This window comes from Lathyrus oleraceus, chromosome 1, assembly GCF_024323335.1.
Source record: "Lathyrus oleraceus cultivar Zhongwan6 chromosome 1, CAAS_Psat_ZW6_1.0, whole genome shotgun sequence".
Classification (NCBI taxonomy): domain Eukaryota; kingdom Viridiplantae; phylum Streptophyta; class Magnoliopsida; order Fabales; family Fabaceae; genus Lathyrus; species Lathyrus oleraceus.
In genome coordinates, this window is record NC_066579.1 from 333,736,235 (window position 1) to 333,751,054 (window position 14,820).

Sequence of the window (14,820 nt, forward strand, 5' to 3'; positions counted from 1 at the left end):
TGACGAATCCTATCCGAGAAACGTCGGAAAAGGTAGTGTTGTTCATGGTACAGGTACATCTACGGAAGACATACTCAAGGGTGGCGAGCCGGGGATTGATCGACCCGACAAAGTCAAAGTTAAGGAGGATAAAGATGTACACCATGAGGAAACCGAGGTAGCTCATCCGCCTTCGAACGATGATCTCCCTCAAGCTTGGAAGTCTCCCAAAGACCATCCAATTGACAACATTCTCGGAGATGTCTCAAAGGGTGTTACAACTCGATCGAAGATAAGTAATTTCTGTTATCACTTCGCTTTCGTTTCACAAATGGAACCTAAAAACCCTAAAGAAGCCCTACTCGATGAACACTGGTTCTTGTCAATGCAGGAGGAACTAAATCAGTTCACTAGAAATGAGGTTTGGGACCTTGTCCCTCCTCCGCGAGGTCATCGAGTAATCGGCACCTGATGGGTGTTTAGGAACAAGTTGGATGAAAACTGAGTAATAACCCGTAACAAGATGCGTTTAGTCGCGCAAGGGTATAACCAAGAGGAAGGCATCGACTATGAGGAAACTTATGCGCCGGTTGCCCGACTCGAGGCTATACGCCTTCTCCTTGCCTTCGCTTGTGCGAAAGACTTTAAGCTATTCCAAATGGATGTTAAGAGTGCGTTCCTTAACGGTGACATAAATGAAGAGGTCTACGTCGCACAACCTCCGGGTTTTGAATCTCATGAGTATCCCGATCATGTTTACAAACTAAAAAGGGCTTTATATGGTCTCAAACAAGCTCCTAGAGCTTGGTATGAGCGACTAAGTAAATTTTTACTTGATCAAGGTTACTCAAGAGGAAAGGTTGACACAACTCTCTTTATTAAACGTCAAGGAAAGCACTTGATATTAGTACAAATTTATGTTGACGATATTATATTTGGGTCTACTAACATGAATCTCGTGAGAGAGTTTTCGGATGTTATGCAGGGTGAATTCGAGATGAGTATGATGGGGGAGCTCACATACTTTCTCGGTTTGAAAATTAAACAACTCAAAGAAGGAACATTCGTGAGTCAAACAAAGTATTGTTTGGACCTTATCAAGAGATTTGACATGGCAAAAGCCAAGGCCATTGACACCCCCATGCCAACATGTGCAAACTTGAATAAAGATGAAAACGGTAAGGACGTAGAGATAAAAAGGTAAAGAGATATGATTGGATCACTTCTCTATCTTACTGCTTCTCGTCCCGACATTATCTTTAGCGTGTGTATGTGCGCAAGATACCAATCATGTCCCAAGGAATCCCATCTAAAAGCTGTCAAACGAATACTTCGATACCTATCTGGTACTCCGAAGTATGGACTATGGTATTCCAAAGGTAATGATTGCTCATTGGTAGGTTTCTCCATTCCGATTTTGCCGGTTGCAAATCGGATAGGAAAAGCACTAGTGGTACTTGTCATTTATTTTCAAATTCCTTGGTCAGTTGGCATAGCAAGAAACAAGTTTCAGTTGCTTTGTTAACCGTCGAAGCGGAATACGTTGCCGCCAGTAGTTGTTGTGCTCAAATCCTATGGGTTAAGCAACAATTATTGGATTTTAATCTCAAACTCGAACGCATTCCCATTTTCTGTGACAATACAAGTGCCATTAATCTTACCAAAAATCCTGTGTTGCATTCTCGCACCAAACATATCGAAACTCGACACCATTTTCTTCGGGATCATGTAGAGAAAGGCCATGTTGTATTTGTACATGTTGACACTAAAAATCAACTAGCGGACATTTTCACAAAGCCTCTAGCTACTGAGCCTTTCTTTCATATTCGCCGAGAACTTGGTATTCTCGACATTTCGGAACGGGCGTCATAAATTGCTTGCTTTATCATATTTCATTTAAAACTATAGTCTTGTACTTCTAACAAGCTAATGTTGTTGCAAGCACAAGTATATTGTTCATCAAGTTATTCCGGCATCGAGGTGATATTGTTCCTTTACCCTTCTCTCTCTCCCAACCTTCATGGTTAAATAGTTATATTACATGATAATATTGTATATATATGACTTGTTTCTTATACCATATCTGTTTGGATGTTTAATGTTGTGTGACATTCTATTTATGCATCAAACATGTGAGCATATGTGCATAACAGTGAAAATCTGCAAAATTTGCATGTATGAGTCGACCATAACAGGGCAATGGTCGACGCACACCTTAAAAACTTTTTTTTTTTTTAATTCAAACAGTATGCGTCGACGCACACAGAGGATATGGTCGATGCATCGCGCGAAAAATCAGTTTCTCTGCATAAAACGTTCAAACTTCCTATGCATTTGCATTTCAAATTCTCATTAAGTGTGCATTTAACCCACTACATTGTGAGTTGCACCTACCTAGTGCCTATTGTCTCTTGGCCTCTCCTCTTCCCAAAACCCTAAATCTTCATCTATAAAAAGGGCAAACCTCCTTCTTGCAAATCACTCTCAAAATCTTACACCAAGCTTCACTCTCTACCTTTACAAAAAGCTTCAGAATCATTACCCATGGCTTCCTCATCCCGCAGACCTACCGGTAAGAGATCAAGGGGATCATCCTCTGCCTCCTTACCCATTACCGCTGTCTCATTAGTTCCACCGGCTCTTGTCGACACCTTCAACAAAGACATTGGTCAAAGAGGAGTTGTGAGGCAACATGCCTTCTACAAACTCACAGCAGAACGCATGCATCTCAGAGACATCATGACTCTGCTACAGTATCACGGTATTGTTAAATTCCTAATGCAATGCCAAATATAGCGAAGACCTGGTCCGTGTGTTCTACACTTGTCTTCATGACAAATTTCGTGGTCAAAAGTTTCACTCTAGGATCGGCACAAGAAAGTTATCTTTCAAGTCTGATGTTTGGAATAAATATTTTGATCTGACATTGGCTGCTGATGAAAATCCTCCTTCTGAGGTAACTGATTCTCACACAATAGAAGGGTATGAGTTTAAGAGCGCTTTGAACGCTATGCTGAAACGACCCTACCCAGACCACATTGTGAACAGTGATGCGTTCCCACGAACTGTCACTGTCGGTAAGCTGAAAACAGGTGAGCGCATTCTCCAGTGGATTGTGGCGCGCATCCTGCGGTCTAAGAAGGGTGGCCTTTCCCGAGTTGAACAGGCTGAGGTTCATCTCATATATATCCTGAAAAATCAGCGCAAAATAAACTGGCCCTACTACATTGCTAGTAGGATGTTCAGTTTACGAGACTCCGGACGAGGCACTGCTCTTGCCTATGGATCTTTTATTCAAGAGGTTCTTACTGCAGCCGACGTTGATTATCCGTCCTTTCCTTATACCTCCATTTCCTCAGATAAAGAATTCAGCCCAAAATTTTTCTCTATGATGGGATACTTTTGGTGTGATGAGCGGAAAACATACAGATTTGTTCGCAGGGCGAATATTCCTAGGATTGTTGAAGAATATGATGAAAGTGATGAAAGTGAAGAAGAAGACCAAGAGGAAAACAAAGAAGAAGGAGTAGGACAAGCATTTGAGCAGCATGATAGTCCTCCACAAGCAGACACACGACTACACAAACACCGCTTGGGTTCAGAATACCTATTCGACTGAAGAAGATGCCCCCAACCATGGTGGCTGGGGTGAATGGCAACATATGGGCTGGTCAACACAACGCCAATTCTATCAGCCGTATCCATATGATGCTGAAGAATCTCCGCCGTCTCCTCCGCAGCAAGAAAACTCTTCTGAACTTTTAGATATGATGCGAGATATGCAGCTGGCTCAACAATCATTCATACAAACTCAAGATGAGCGCTATACTCATATAAGTAGCCAGCTTCAAGCACAAAATGAGAGGCTCGATAGCCTCTCAACCAACATGAATGAACGGTATGCAGCATTCACCGAAACATTTGCACGACATGAGCGGTTCGTCGATGTGGGCCTCAAGTATCTAAGTAGTGTTGCTGACCAAATGAATTCTTTGGCAGATCCTTACAGAAACCCGGATGTTTGTTACGATCGAGGACGAGGCTATTAGGGCATAAAACTGCATGTGCATCTGTACTTTTGTTGTTTGACTGAACTTATTATCTGTTATGCTTGTTTGTTAATCTAGTTTAATGTTATCTCCTTTTCAATTTGTTCAGTAATAATATTTGGTGTGGTATTGTTATATGATTCACTATCTCCTGTTGAATATCATGTTATGTTGAATAATAGTTCTCCTTCTCTTTTTGATGTTGTCAAAGGGGGAGAAGAGCATGTACCAAAGCCAAGCTAAGATATTCACAACAATTAACAGTTTGTTTTGCAGCCAGCCTTAGATTACAAAAAAAAGGGGGAGTGTGTGTAAATATTGCATGTTGTTTTTCTTTGGTTTCACGCAAGTTGTCATCATCAAAAAGGGGGAGTATGTAAGGGCAAACTGTCATACAACATACGATCATAGGTTTCGATGATGACAAATTACCACCATGGATGAATCGGCATTGTTGATTCCACCTCTACAAAACAAATGCAACATATCACCTATCATATCCTTTTCTATGTTCATCTAAACTGTTATATTTCATACAACATATGTGGATAAAATGTGGTCATGACAAAATGCATGAAAACCACAAAAATCTGAATTTTTGCAGATTTGCAGGGTTTGAGTCGACCGCAGGGTTGGCGCATGACATAGTGCATTTTCTCACGGGTCAGCGCACAAAGGTTTGAGTCGACCGCAGGGTCGGCCCATGACATAGTGCATTTTCTCACGGGTCAGTGCACGAAGGCTTGAGTCGACCGCAGGGTCGGCGCATGAAGGTTTCACTTTCCCACGGGTCAGCACACGCCGACCTATGGTCGACGCATACCGATGTATTTTTTAGATTGTCCAAAACTACAGGCTATGCGTCGACGCATAGACTTGCTATGGTCGACCGTTCGTGCGCAAATACAGTTTTTAAGTAATTCCCACTTTGTTTGAAAAGCTGTTAAGTGGGTTGGTTGGTTTGTAACTATAAATAGAAGTTCAGTTACTTGTATCAACCAACATTTTGACAAATTGATTCAAGTGTACAAAGAACAAGAAAAAGTGAAATAGGTGTCCAAGATTCTTCATCTTCATCTTCAACATCTCACAACACATCAATTACACACAACCACTTTTGAAGTGCTTTGTGATTGGTTAAAGGTGATAACGTTCGAAGCAGAGATTGGGGAATCCGGTTAGGGTTGAAGCTTGCGACACGTTTTTTCTTGAATAAAACCTTTAGGGTTTTGTCCTCCAAGATTGGTTTTATTTTGGGGTTTTTTTTGGACGATTTCTTCATCAATTTTCAGCTGAGCGAAGGTGATTGAGAAGAGGAAGTCTTCATCAATCTAGTAGCGGATTCAGTGATATTGAAGGGAAGATTTTGGGTTTGATTTGTTGTAGTTGAGATCAGCCGGGCCGAGGGATTGAAGAACTGAGAGTTATTTAACAAAGGGGCTGGAATCGAAGGTCTATCAACATCAATCGAAGGACTTGATTCACCTTGAATCAAGGAACAAGGAGTGAAAGCAATATTCAACGTCTTGAGAGTTCTGTTGTATAATTGCTTTTCAATCCTTGTATAAACTGTTATACTCAACAGGTGATATTTATTAAAGCAATCTCAATTCTAGTTTTAGAATTGTGGGCAGACGTACCCAGAAGCGAGGACGACGGGGGAACTGCCTCATCAAATCTTTGTCTTCTCTATTTTTCAGCATATTTGTTTTTGGCTTAAAAATAAGTGATTTTTGTATAAGCACTTTTATCAAACCTTGATATTAATTGAGTAAGAAGTTAAAACTCTGTTTTTGAATCCAAAGTACAATAAGATATTGTACTAGACTAATTGGAATCACTTACTCAACATAAATATCACTTGAAGTGTTTTTGCACACCTAGTGTTTGATAATTTGCCTAAACCAAAATTATCTTAGTTGTGTATCTAGTTTGGTTTGCTCTTTGAATCATTGGAACTAGGAATCCTAGCAAGTGAAATAAATCATTGATAGTGTGACTAGTGTAGTGATTCTTATTCTACATTATCACTAATCCATATGCTAGACGCATATCTGGTTTTCCAATAACCGTTCGTTGTAGACTATATTTTCCTCGGCCGCTTCCGCACTTAAAACAAATTTTCAAAACAAATTTTTAATTGGTAGCGCCGACTCAATTTTTAATTAGGATCTATTCAACCCCCCCCCCCCCCCTTCCCCCCTTTTAGATCCGTGCCATAGTCTAACAATTATGTATGCTCTCCATTCATATGACACAACTTCAAGACATTTTAGAAAATATTTTCTTGAGAAAAAACAGTTTGAAAATAAGTTTTATTGTGTGTATGTGTGTGTGTGTGTGTGTGTATATATATATATATATATATATATATATATATATATATATATATATATATATATATATATATATATATATCCATGCATTTTTATGAGAATGCTCTTTTGCTTTACAATATTCACTCAGACTAAGGTAAGATTTTCTGGTACTTCAAGACTTTGTTAGATGCTTTCCTTTAAGACACTTTCTTGAGTTCACTTGAGACGAGGCTGAAGCTTAAATTTCATTTAGGTGGCCATCATCAGATAGTCAAGTCCATCGATCCTTAATACTTAGGTTTGCATCTATATCCATTTAATCACTTATGTTTGACTTAATACATTGAAGTCATCATAACTTAGTTGTCATCATCAAAGCTTCAACAAAAGTGGTTGTCCTTGTTAAAGGCGTATCACCTGCAAAACAATGTTTCATAAGAGTTTGACTTATGATATGTGTTTTTTGGATTTTTACTTAGTTGTAATTAAAAATTAAAAACAAATCATAAGAAAAATAAATTAGGAGAGAAAATGAAAGTTAACATGCTATAATATTTTGTTTTATTTAAGAATACTAAGTAAATACTGATAGTTAAAACCATTTTTAAACTAATCATATTTTGTGGATTATAAAAACCGTCATAATTTATGAAAATAGTGATTATTTTATTTAAACGCCACGATAAAACCGCCATTATTTACATATTTTTTTTAAGTGGATAGTTTTGTTATTAAATATTTTTTAGTTTCATCTTGACCAAATGACATTAATAATATTGATGATAATAATAATAACAATAATAATAAGAAGAAGGATGACAATCTTACATTGCCGATACCAACTTCAATTGCAGGTAACCAAAAGAGTCAACATTGAGATTGTGTTGTTATGGCAATTGATGATGGAAGTGAGTTGTTGATAAAAAGCCTTTGCATAAGGCTAATGAGAAGAAATAAAAGTTGGTATGCTATTTCTTGATTATTTTAGAAAATATTACACATATAACATATGTTACAGCTCATAGACATCAAATTATCATCAATTTGAATTTTATTATGAAGTAATCTACAAAATAAAAGGGGCTTAGAAAATGATATGACTTGGATCCAAATGATATTTTCCCAATTTATGGGATATGTGTCTCCATCATATGAATGTTATCAAAGCCTTTGATCCCCATTTTTCTCTAGAGGTATTGAAATATGATTTAAAAGTTGCAAATAAACTAGGAAAAATTTAAGAGATGTCATTTTCAATTGAACTTGGGGTTTTACAAGAAATATTTGAAAGTAGCTTTGAGACTACGATAGAATTGAATATGAATGTAAATGAATTTGAAGTTGGTGATTGCAATTGGTGTGTATTGAATAACATTGTTAGCATTTGAAATTTTAAGATTAAGCGTGGAAATTTCTTAATGGACTATATATATGTTTCTTATGCACCACATAAAAATATGAAAATTCCTCTTAGTTTTCGGAGATGCATATCCAAACACATCAAATACACACTGAACATAGGTCATTATGAGTGACGTCATATAAGTTGGGTTTATTTAATTCCGGACATGCATCTTTAGTATATTTTCGTAGATACATTTTCGAAACATTTGTATACTAGAACCAAAAACAAACACAAAAAACATGTAATTTTGACAAAATAAAATTAACATTCATAGCATAAAATAAGCATTATATAGATGATTTTAACATAAAATGCAACATTATACTTCAATATCCAAGTGGACGCTTCAACATCTTAAGAATATCTTCGACCGATCCTAAAATTGTCGCTTTCAACTAGAGCAAAAATTTTGTTTTGAAACTAAAAAGTTTATTCCACATAGCCCTTACATCTGCATCCGTTGTGAGCTCAAAGTTGTTGAGCTCAATCTTCTCTCCGTTGTTAATCAATGTTGAATGGTTGTGAGCTTCACAATTCTTCGATTGTCTCCATAGGATAGGAGATGATGGATTTCATCTTTAATATCTACAAGAGATGTGTATTCGGTGAGCTTATAATTTTGCCTGAAAGTTCCTTTAAAGAAGGAGACATTTTCCACATACTAGTTGATGTTTATTTGTGACATTTGAGACATTTCTAATTTATGTGAAATAAGAAACAAGGGAAACTTAATTTCTAGAAGTTGTAGATAATTATGGACCATTCAAAACCTGACATGCTTATTTTGGAGATATATCTCCGATTCCACACCCTATTATCTTATTTTGGATATGCATCTTCGGAACCTCTCCTAAACAGGTTTGAAAACATAACCTTTGAAACATAACATTTTTTTACAAATGAACAAATGTTGTTATGGTAAAGGTCAAAAATGTATTAAGACACAATATAATAAATTGAATAAATTAATCTTCATTAATATTGAGACACAATCACATACGCTTATTTGTTTATCTAAACACGAGATTAAAATGAATCAAAACATTTGTCTATGGCTAAACCTATGGGTGGTACCCCCGTTGACTTTTCTGCATTTGATTCTCTTTTAATATTGCTTAATTCTAAAACTTTTGCATCCTTTCCATAAAATGGTTCGACCAAGTCTCAGCTTTTATTGTTGAATGAGTCGTCCACTCTGATGTTGTAAGTGGTATAGAGCATCTCAGTTTCAAATAAACTTGAACAAAATGTTATGATTTTGAAAGCCACCTCATACACATAATATGATCATTTGGATTTTGAGGTGGGACGTTACAAAATGGGAAAAAGGTTACCAAAAAACTGTAACGTGTAAGATCAACACACATCCTATCATACAAACATGTTATAAGATGATCCGTTTCAGAGAAGCACATCCATTTTTCCTCTGGTGCCGGTCCACTTAGGCAAGGAATAAGAGACTTATAAACTTCATCGAAGTGTTCTTTCTTTCTGTACAACCGTGTGTATGATTCTTTATGAGTCCCGAACTCTTGGATAAGTCTATGGAAGACACGTGTATGATTATCTTCTCTTTTATCGAGTAAAGCTATAATAGCTCGATATCCATTGTAACAATCCAATTTTAGTATTTATTTCTTATATTATTATTATTATTATATTATATTTTATTTATTTAGAGTGTTAATTAATTAATTGGTTGTTAGGTAGTATAATAATTGATTATATTAATTAATTTGGTGTGTTAATTAATTATTTAGTTGATATGAGATATAATGAATAATTGAATTAATTAACTTGGTGTGCATATTGAGTTGGTTTAATTTATTTGAATTAAATAGAGATATTATAATACTAGGTCTTATTGGGCCTAATAATTAAATTAGAGGTATCATTCTTTAAGCCCAAATATAATACTAGGATATAAGAGGTGAGGAGAGTGAGAAGTAGGATTTATTTGATCATTTGACGGCAACAGAGAAAGAAAAGAGGAAAACTAAGGAGAAGAGGGGAAAAACAAGAGAGAAGCTAAGGTTTCCAGAAAATTGAAGAGGTAAGAGGGAGAATCCTTATAATTATGGGTTAGTATGATTGGGGCAATGGGTAGAAATATGTTCACGTTGAAATCCCTAAATTTCATGGTTTTGGAATTGTTAGGTTTTGATGAGTATTCTTGATTGTGGTGATTTAATTGTGTTAAAACTGACAATTAACCTTATATACTTAGAGTATTGTATGAGTTATAATTTTCTGAGCGTTTGACTTTTTACGGAATCGAAATCGGAGGTCCAAAAGTCCTCCAACGATGAAAACCCAGAAAATTCTGCATTTTGTTTTATGTTAACCGGTTACCCACCGAGCGTTAACCGGTTACTTGCTTAAAAATCTGCGCAAGAAGTTGATTCTATTTTATGTTAACCGGTTACCCACCGAGCGTTAACCGGTTACTTGCTTAAAAATTTGCGCAGGAAGTTGATTCTGTTTTATGTTAACCGGTTACCCACCAAGCGTTAACCAGTTACTTGCTAAAAATCTGCGCAGGAAATTGATTATGTTTTGCGTTAACCGGTTACCCTCCGAGTGTTAACCGGTTTACTTGCTAAAAACCTGCCCAGAAGTTGATTCTGTTTTTGTGTTAACCGGTTACCCTCCGAGCGTTAACCGGTTACTTGCTGTTGAAAAATGAAAAATTGAGATTTTAAAAGTTGTATTCATTTGAAATGAAATCTAGTGTACGTATTTGATAATTAACCTATATTTGTGAATGGTATATTGTTATGAATGTGTATATGTACCATTGGTGGATAATTCATAGAGTTGAATTATGGTGATATGTGGAATGTTAAGATGGTAGAGATGATCTTAATTGCATATGTGTTGGTATTTGTACATTCATTCATGGCATGGTCGGCCTCATGGTGGAAGCGGTGAAACTGTGGGTTCACATGGTAATAGAAGTTGATTCGTGAATGGAAATAGGCGTAGCAGACGTTGATCCTTAATTGGAAATAGACGTAGTGTCTTTGATCTTGTCCGGATCGGAAGCGTGGCTTGGATTCTAGATATTGAATCGGAAAGCGGTGAAACGTTGGGTTCACATTGCGGTACCACATGCATAGAGTCACATGTCTTGCATTGAGTCACATTAGAGTTATGTGATAATTGAATGTTTGCATTGATGTGACTGTGAGGTGTGTATGAGATATAGTAATTGAATTTGGTGATGTTTGGATACATAATTTGACAAAATATGTGATTATTTGATAATTGTAGTTATGTGTATAATTGGGAATATAGTATTGGATTGTAATATTATACTCCCTGAGTTTTTATGTGTGCTTGAAACATGTGAAATAAATGTTGGTTAATATTATTGACATGGTTATACAAGGTGTGAAGAATTTCGTTCATTGTTGATTTAATCATTGTGCTTTATTATACTTCTTCATAATGATTTGAATTCTCACTCTTCTGTTTGAATGTTGCTTTACATGGCATCGTGCAGATACTCCAGAGTAGTATTGCGGAAGTAAGTGGACGGTAACTCACTTGAGATTATCTGGAGAGTTCCGGTGCTTTGTTTTAGAGACTAAGTAGTGAGTCAATGCTCTGGTCATGTAACACGGGGTAGATTGGTAGTATTGAACTCATATCTGATTTGGATACGTATTATGTTATTACTTGTGAATATGTTTATTTGAAAATTGCGGTTTGAGAGGCCAGAGTGCCAAATATTCTGGATATGGTTTTAATTATCTTGAGGAGATTATTGAGAGATGATCATGGTATGGGACATGGATCATTTTATGAAATACATGAGTATTCATTATTTTCCGCTGCGAACGCATATTCTTGAATATTCATGAGAAGTGAAATGTGTTATTTTAAATGACCAGGTGTATTGTATATTGATGATGAATGATGTTGGTTTTTGAAAGCTTTTAGTTTTTGAAATCGTCGATGTGACGCCCTTTCGTTTATATGCGTGCTTATTTACTCTGATTATATGTTAAGTATTTTGGGGTAGAAAAAGGGGTGTTACATTAGTGGTATCAGAGCATGGTCGACCAGTTGGTCAATAGTCGTTAATGTTTTCCAATCCTGTTGTATTTGATTTGTGTATCTGACACGATCGATACTGGTTGTCTGGTTGTTCGGGCTGTTCAGGACGATGGTGGCAGGCAGGAATGATGATGCCATTACTGAGGCGCTGAGGATGTTGGCTTGTTAATACCTTAGGATTGGCATTAATTTTGTAAAACAAATAATGTAATCATCTCTGTTGTTTTAATATGTTGGGTTGAAGAAGTTCAACATCTGGACCAACATGTCATGTACGATGTCACGACATCATGCCTGTGACATCGTACATGTGTAGAAAACTGAATTAATTAATTCAGTATATATTCTGGGATTAGTAAGGATATTTGGTGAATATCCTAACTCCCATGTGGAGGTCTTAAAGACTCAATCAGAATATATATAGGCTCAAAATAAGGAGATATATATGGAGAGATTTTAGAATTGAAGACCTTGATTGTAGCAGAAAGTTTCTGCTGAATTTGTAACAGCAAAGAACAAGTTTGCTGCGATTTCTGAAGGCCCAAATCCAGTTGGGTGATTAGGTTATAAATAGCATATTGTAACCTAGTGTTTGTAAGCCTCATAGAATGAAAATTTAGGGGTGTGTGTGAGGTAAACCTCCCAATCTGTGGGAAGGTTACCATGTGTTTCTCAGTGGTAAAAGCTGAGAGTATTTGTAACTCAAAGCCTGTAGGCAAGAGTGATTATGTTCTTGAATGAAGCTGTGAAGCAAGTTCAACTTGGTTAACATTACATTGTATTTGTAGTGATAGGAATGGAAACTGGAGGTTTCTATCTAGGAGTTCCTAGGTATAGATTGCATTGGGTAGGGATTAAGTGAAGAGGTGTAAACGGAGGAGTTTAACTCTGAATTAATACTGCTGATAGTGGATCTTCTTCCTGGCTTGGTAGCCCCCAGACGTAGGTCATGTTGGACTGAACTGGGTTAACAATTTCCTGTGTTTGTTTTCCTTCTGCATATGTTATAATCCTGTATGCCATGACTAAGCTTGTATTTCAGTCTGCCTACCAAGATAATAACAGACCTGATACATAGCCTTCTGGTTGTATGTCAATCAGAATGTCGTGACATTCATCATTGACAACATATACTGAATAATAGGCAGGTTGGCTTTTATGCTTCAGCTCAGTATATATTTAAGTCTGGTTTTCAAGTGAAAACAGACCTGGCCAAAGGATCATTGTGAAGCTGTCAAACTGGATGTCTAGACAGTGGTTCATGTAGGCTGATACTGAACTAGGGACTGGTTGGTCTTTTACAGTACAACAAATTTAGCACAGTCTGATTCTCAAGAACATAACAGAATCAACATGATGTATATGTTCTGAATGTGAAACTGAATGTTGTGACATTCATTCCTAACAGCATGTGCTGAAGTGTAGGATGATTAGTTTTTTGTTTCAGTATTTTTCTCAGGCTATTCTTTAGGAATCCAACAGCTGAGCTAAAATCCAGGAAACCAACTACTACCCTACAATTAATGAACCTAACAAATAGCCTATTTGTTAGCAATCTAATAAGTGGTAATTAGATTAATGTATTCAACCTTTATTTCAGGAAATACAAGAAAAAGGCAAGCACACTGGAATAATGTAACAGATGATCAATATTAAGACATCGTGCAGATAACATGTGTAGGAAAACAACAGAAGTGAGAACGATGATTGATCTCTGCTGAGGTTGTATAACTGATGCACAGGACTAGGGGTTCCTTCATTCTAGGGTGACATAGAAGGAGATGTCGTGACATCTGTGAAAGCGTGCTTTAGTACAAGCTTAATGTGTTAACTGTCTTGCTATGTTACAATGTTGGATCAGATGTCATGACTTGGAGTAGAACATCTGAATTCTGACTACGCCAGAATTTCAAATGGTATCAGAGCAGGCATCCTGTTCTGTTTCTGGATGAGATCCATGGTTGATACTTTCTGGCATCTGACAAGAAGTTATGTTAGTACTGATGTTGGAACCTTAAGATGGTTCTGTGGTTCCCCTGAATGGTCCCTTGAAGTAGGTGGATGGACTATTCATGACCGGAACTGTGTGCACCTGCCTCTGGAGATTGGCAATTGGCCTGTGTGTGGGACAGCTGTGCAAGTATTGAATCATATTCAAACTTGGTATGTTCTTGGAGGCTGATCTGATGAAGTGTGTGTTCATTGGTTGAGTTGTATTATGATTTCCGCTGCATAATACCTGGCAAAACTCAAACTCTGATGTAGTTTCCCCTCAAGTGGATGAAAGGCTGCTGTATTCAAGATTTCATCATAATCGTCTGAAGAGGTCAAAGATACTTGAGTCTCATCAAGTCCACTTTCATGGTAAGAATCACCTGATGACTGATTCTTGTACTCTCCTGGGTAATGTATATGAAGACCTTGATGACCTTCGAGGAGGGTTTGTTTCAAGGAGGTTAAACTAATGTTCTATGTGATGTTAGAACATGTTGTTCAACAAGTATGCAGCCACTGGTTGAAGAGCAGATGTTTTTAGGAGTCAAACAAAGGAATACCTTGGTTTGAAACCTACTCCTGACCTGGAAGAGGAGACATCTGTGTGTGCTAAGTTGACAAGGGTAGGGTCAACTGTGTGTATGCTCAAGAAGGTCACTTTTAGAAGTCTGATCTCTAGAAGCAGAGCTGGTTGAGATGTGACATTGTGCAATCCCTGCTGTGTGCCTTATTCCTGTAGATTGATTAGAAGTACTATGTTGTGTTGGAAGACAAGTCCCCTGGATGTTAGAAGTCAATAAGGGGATAACCTGACTGCTATTTCATTTAAGAGGATTGGGACCATGAATCCTGTTATTCAAACACCAAGATCTGAAGTGGCAATTCCTTCAAGGAGTGAGAATATGAAGATTCAGAGGTTGGTTGAGGTAGTATGCTCTGGCAATGCATATCTACTAGTGACTGGTGTTGTTTTTCACTAGTACTTATGGTCAGCTGAAGTCTGATTGGTGTG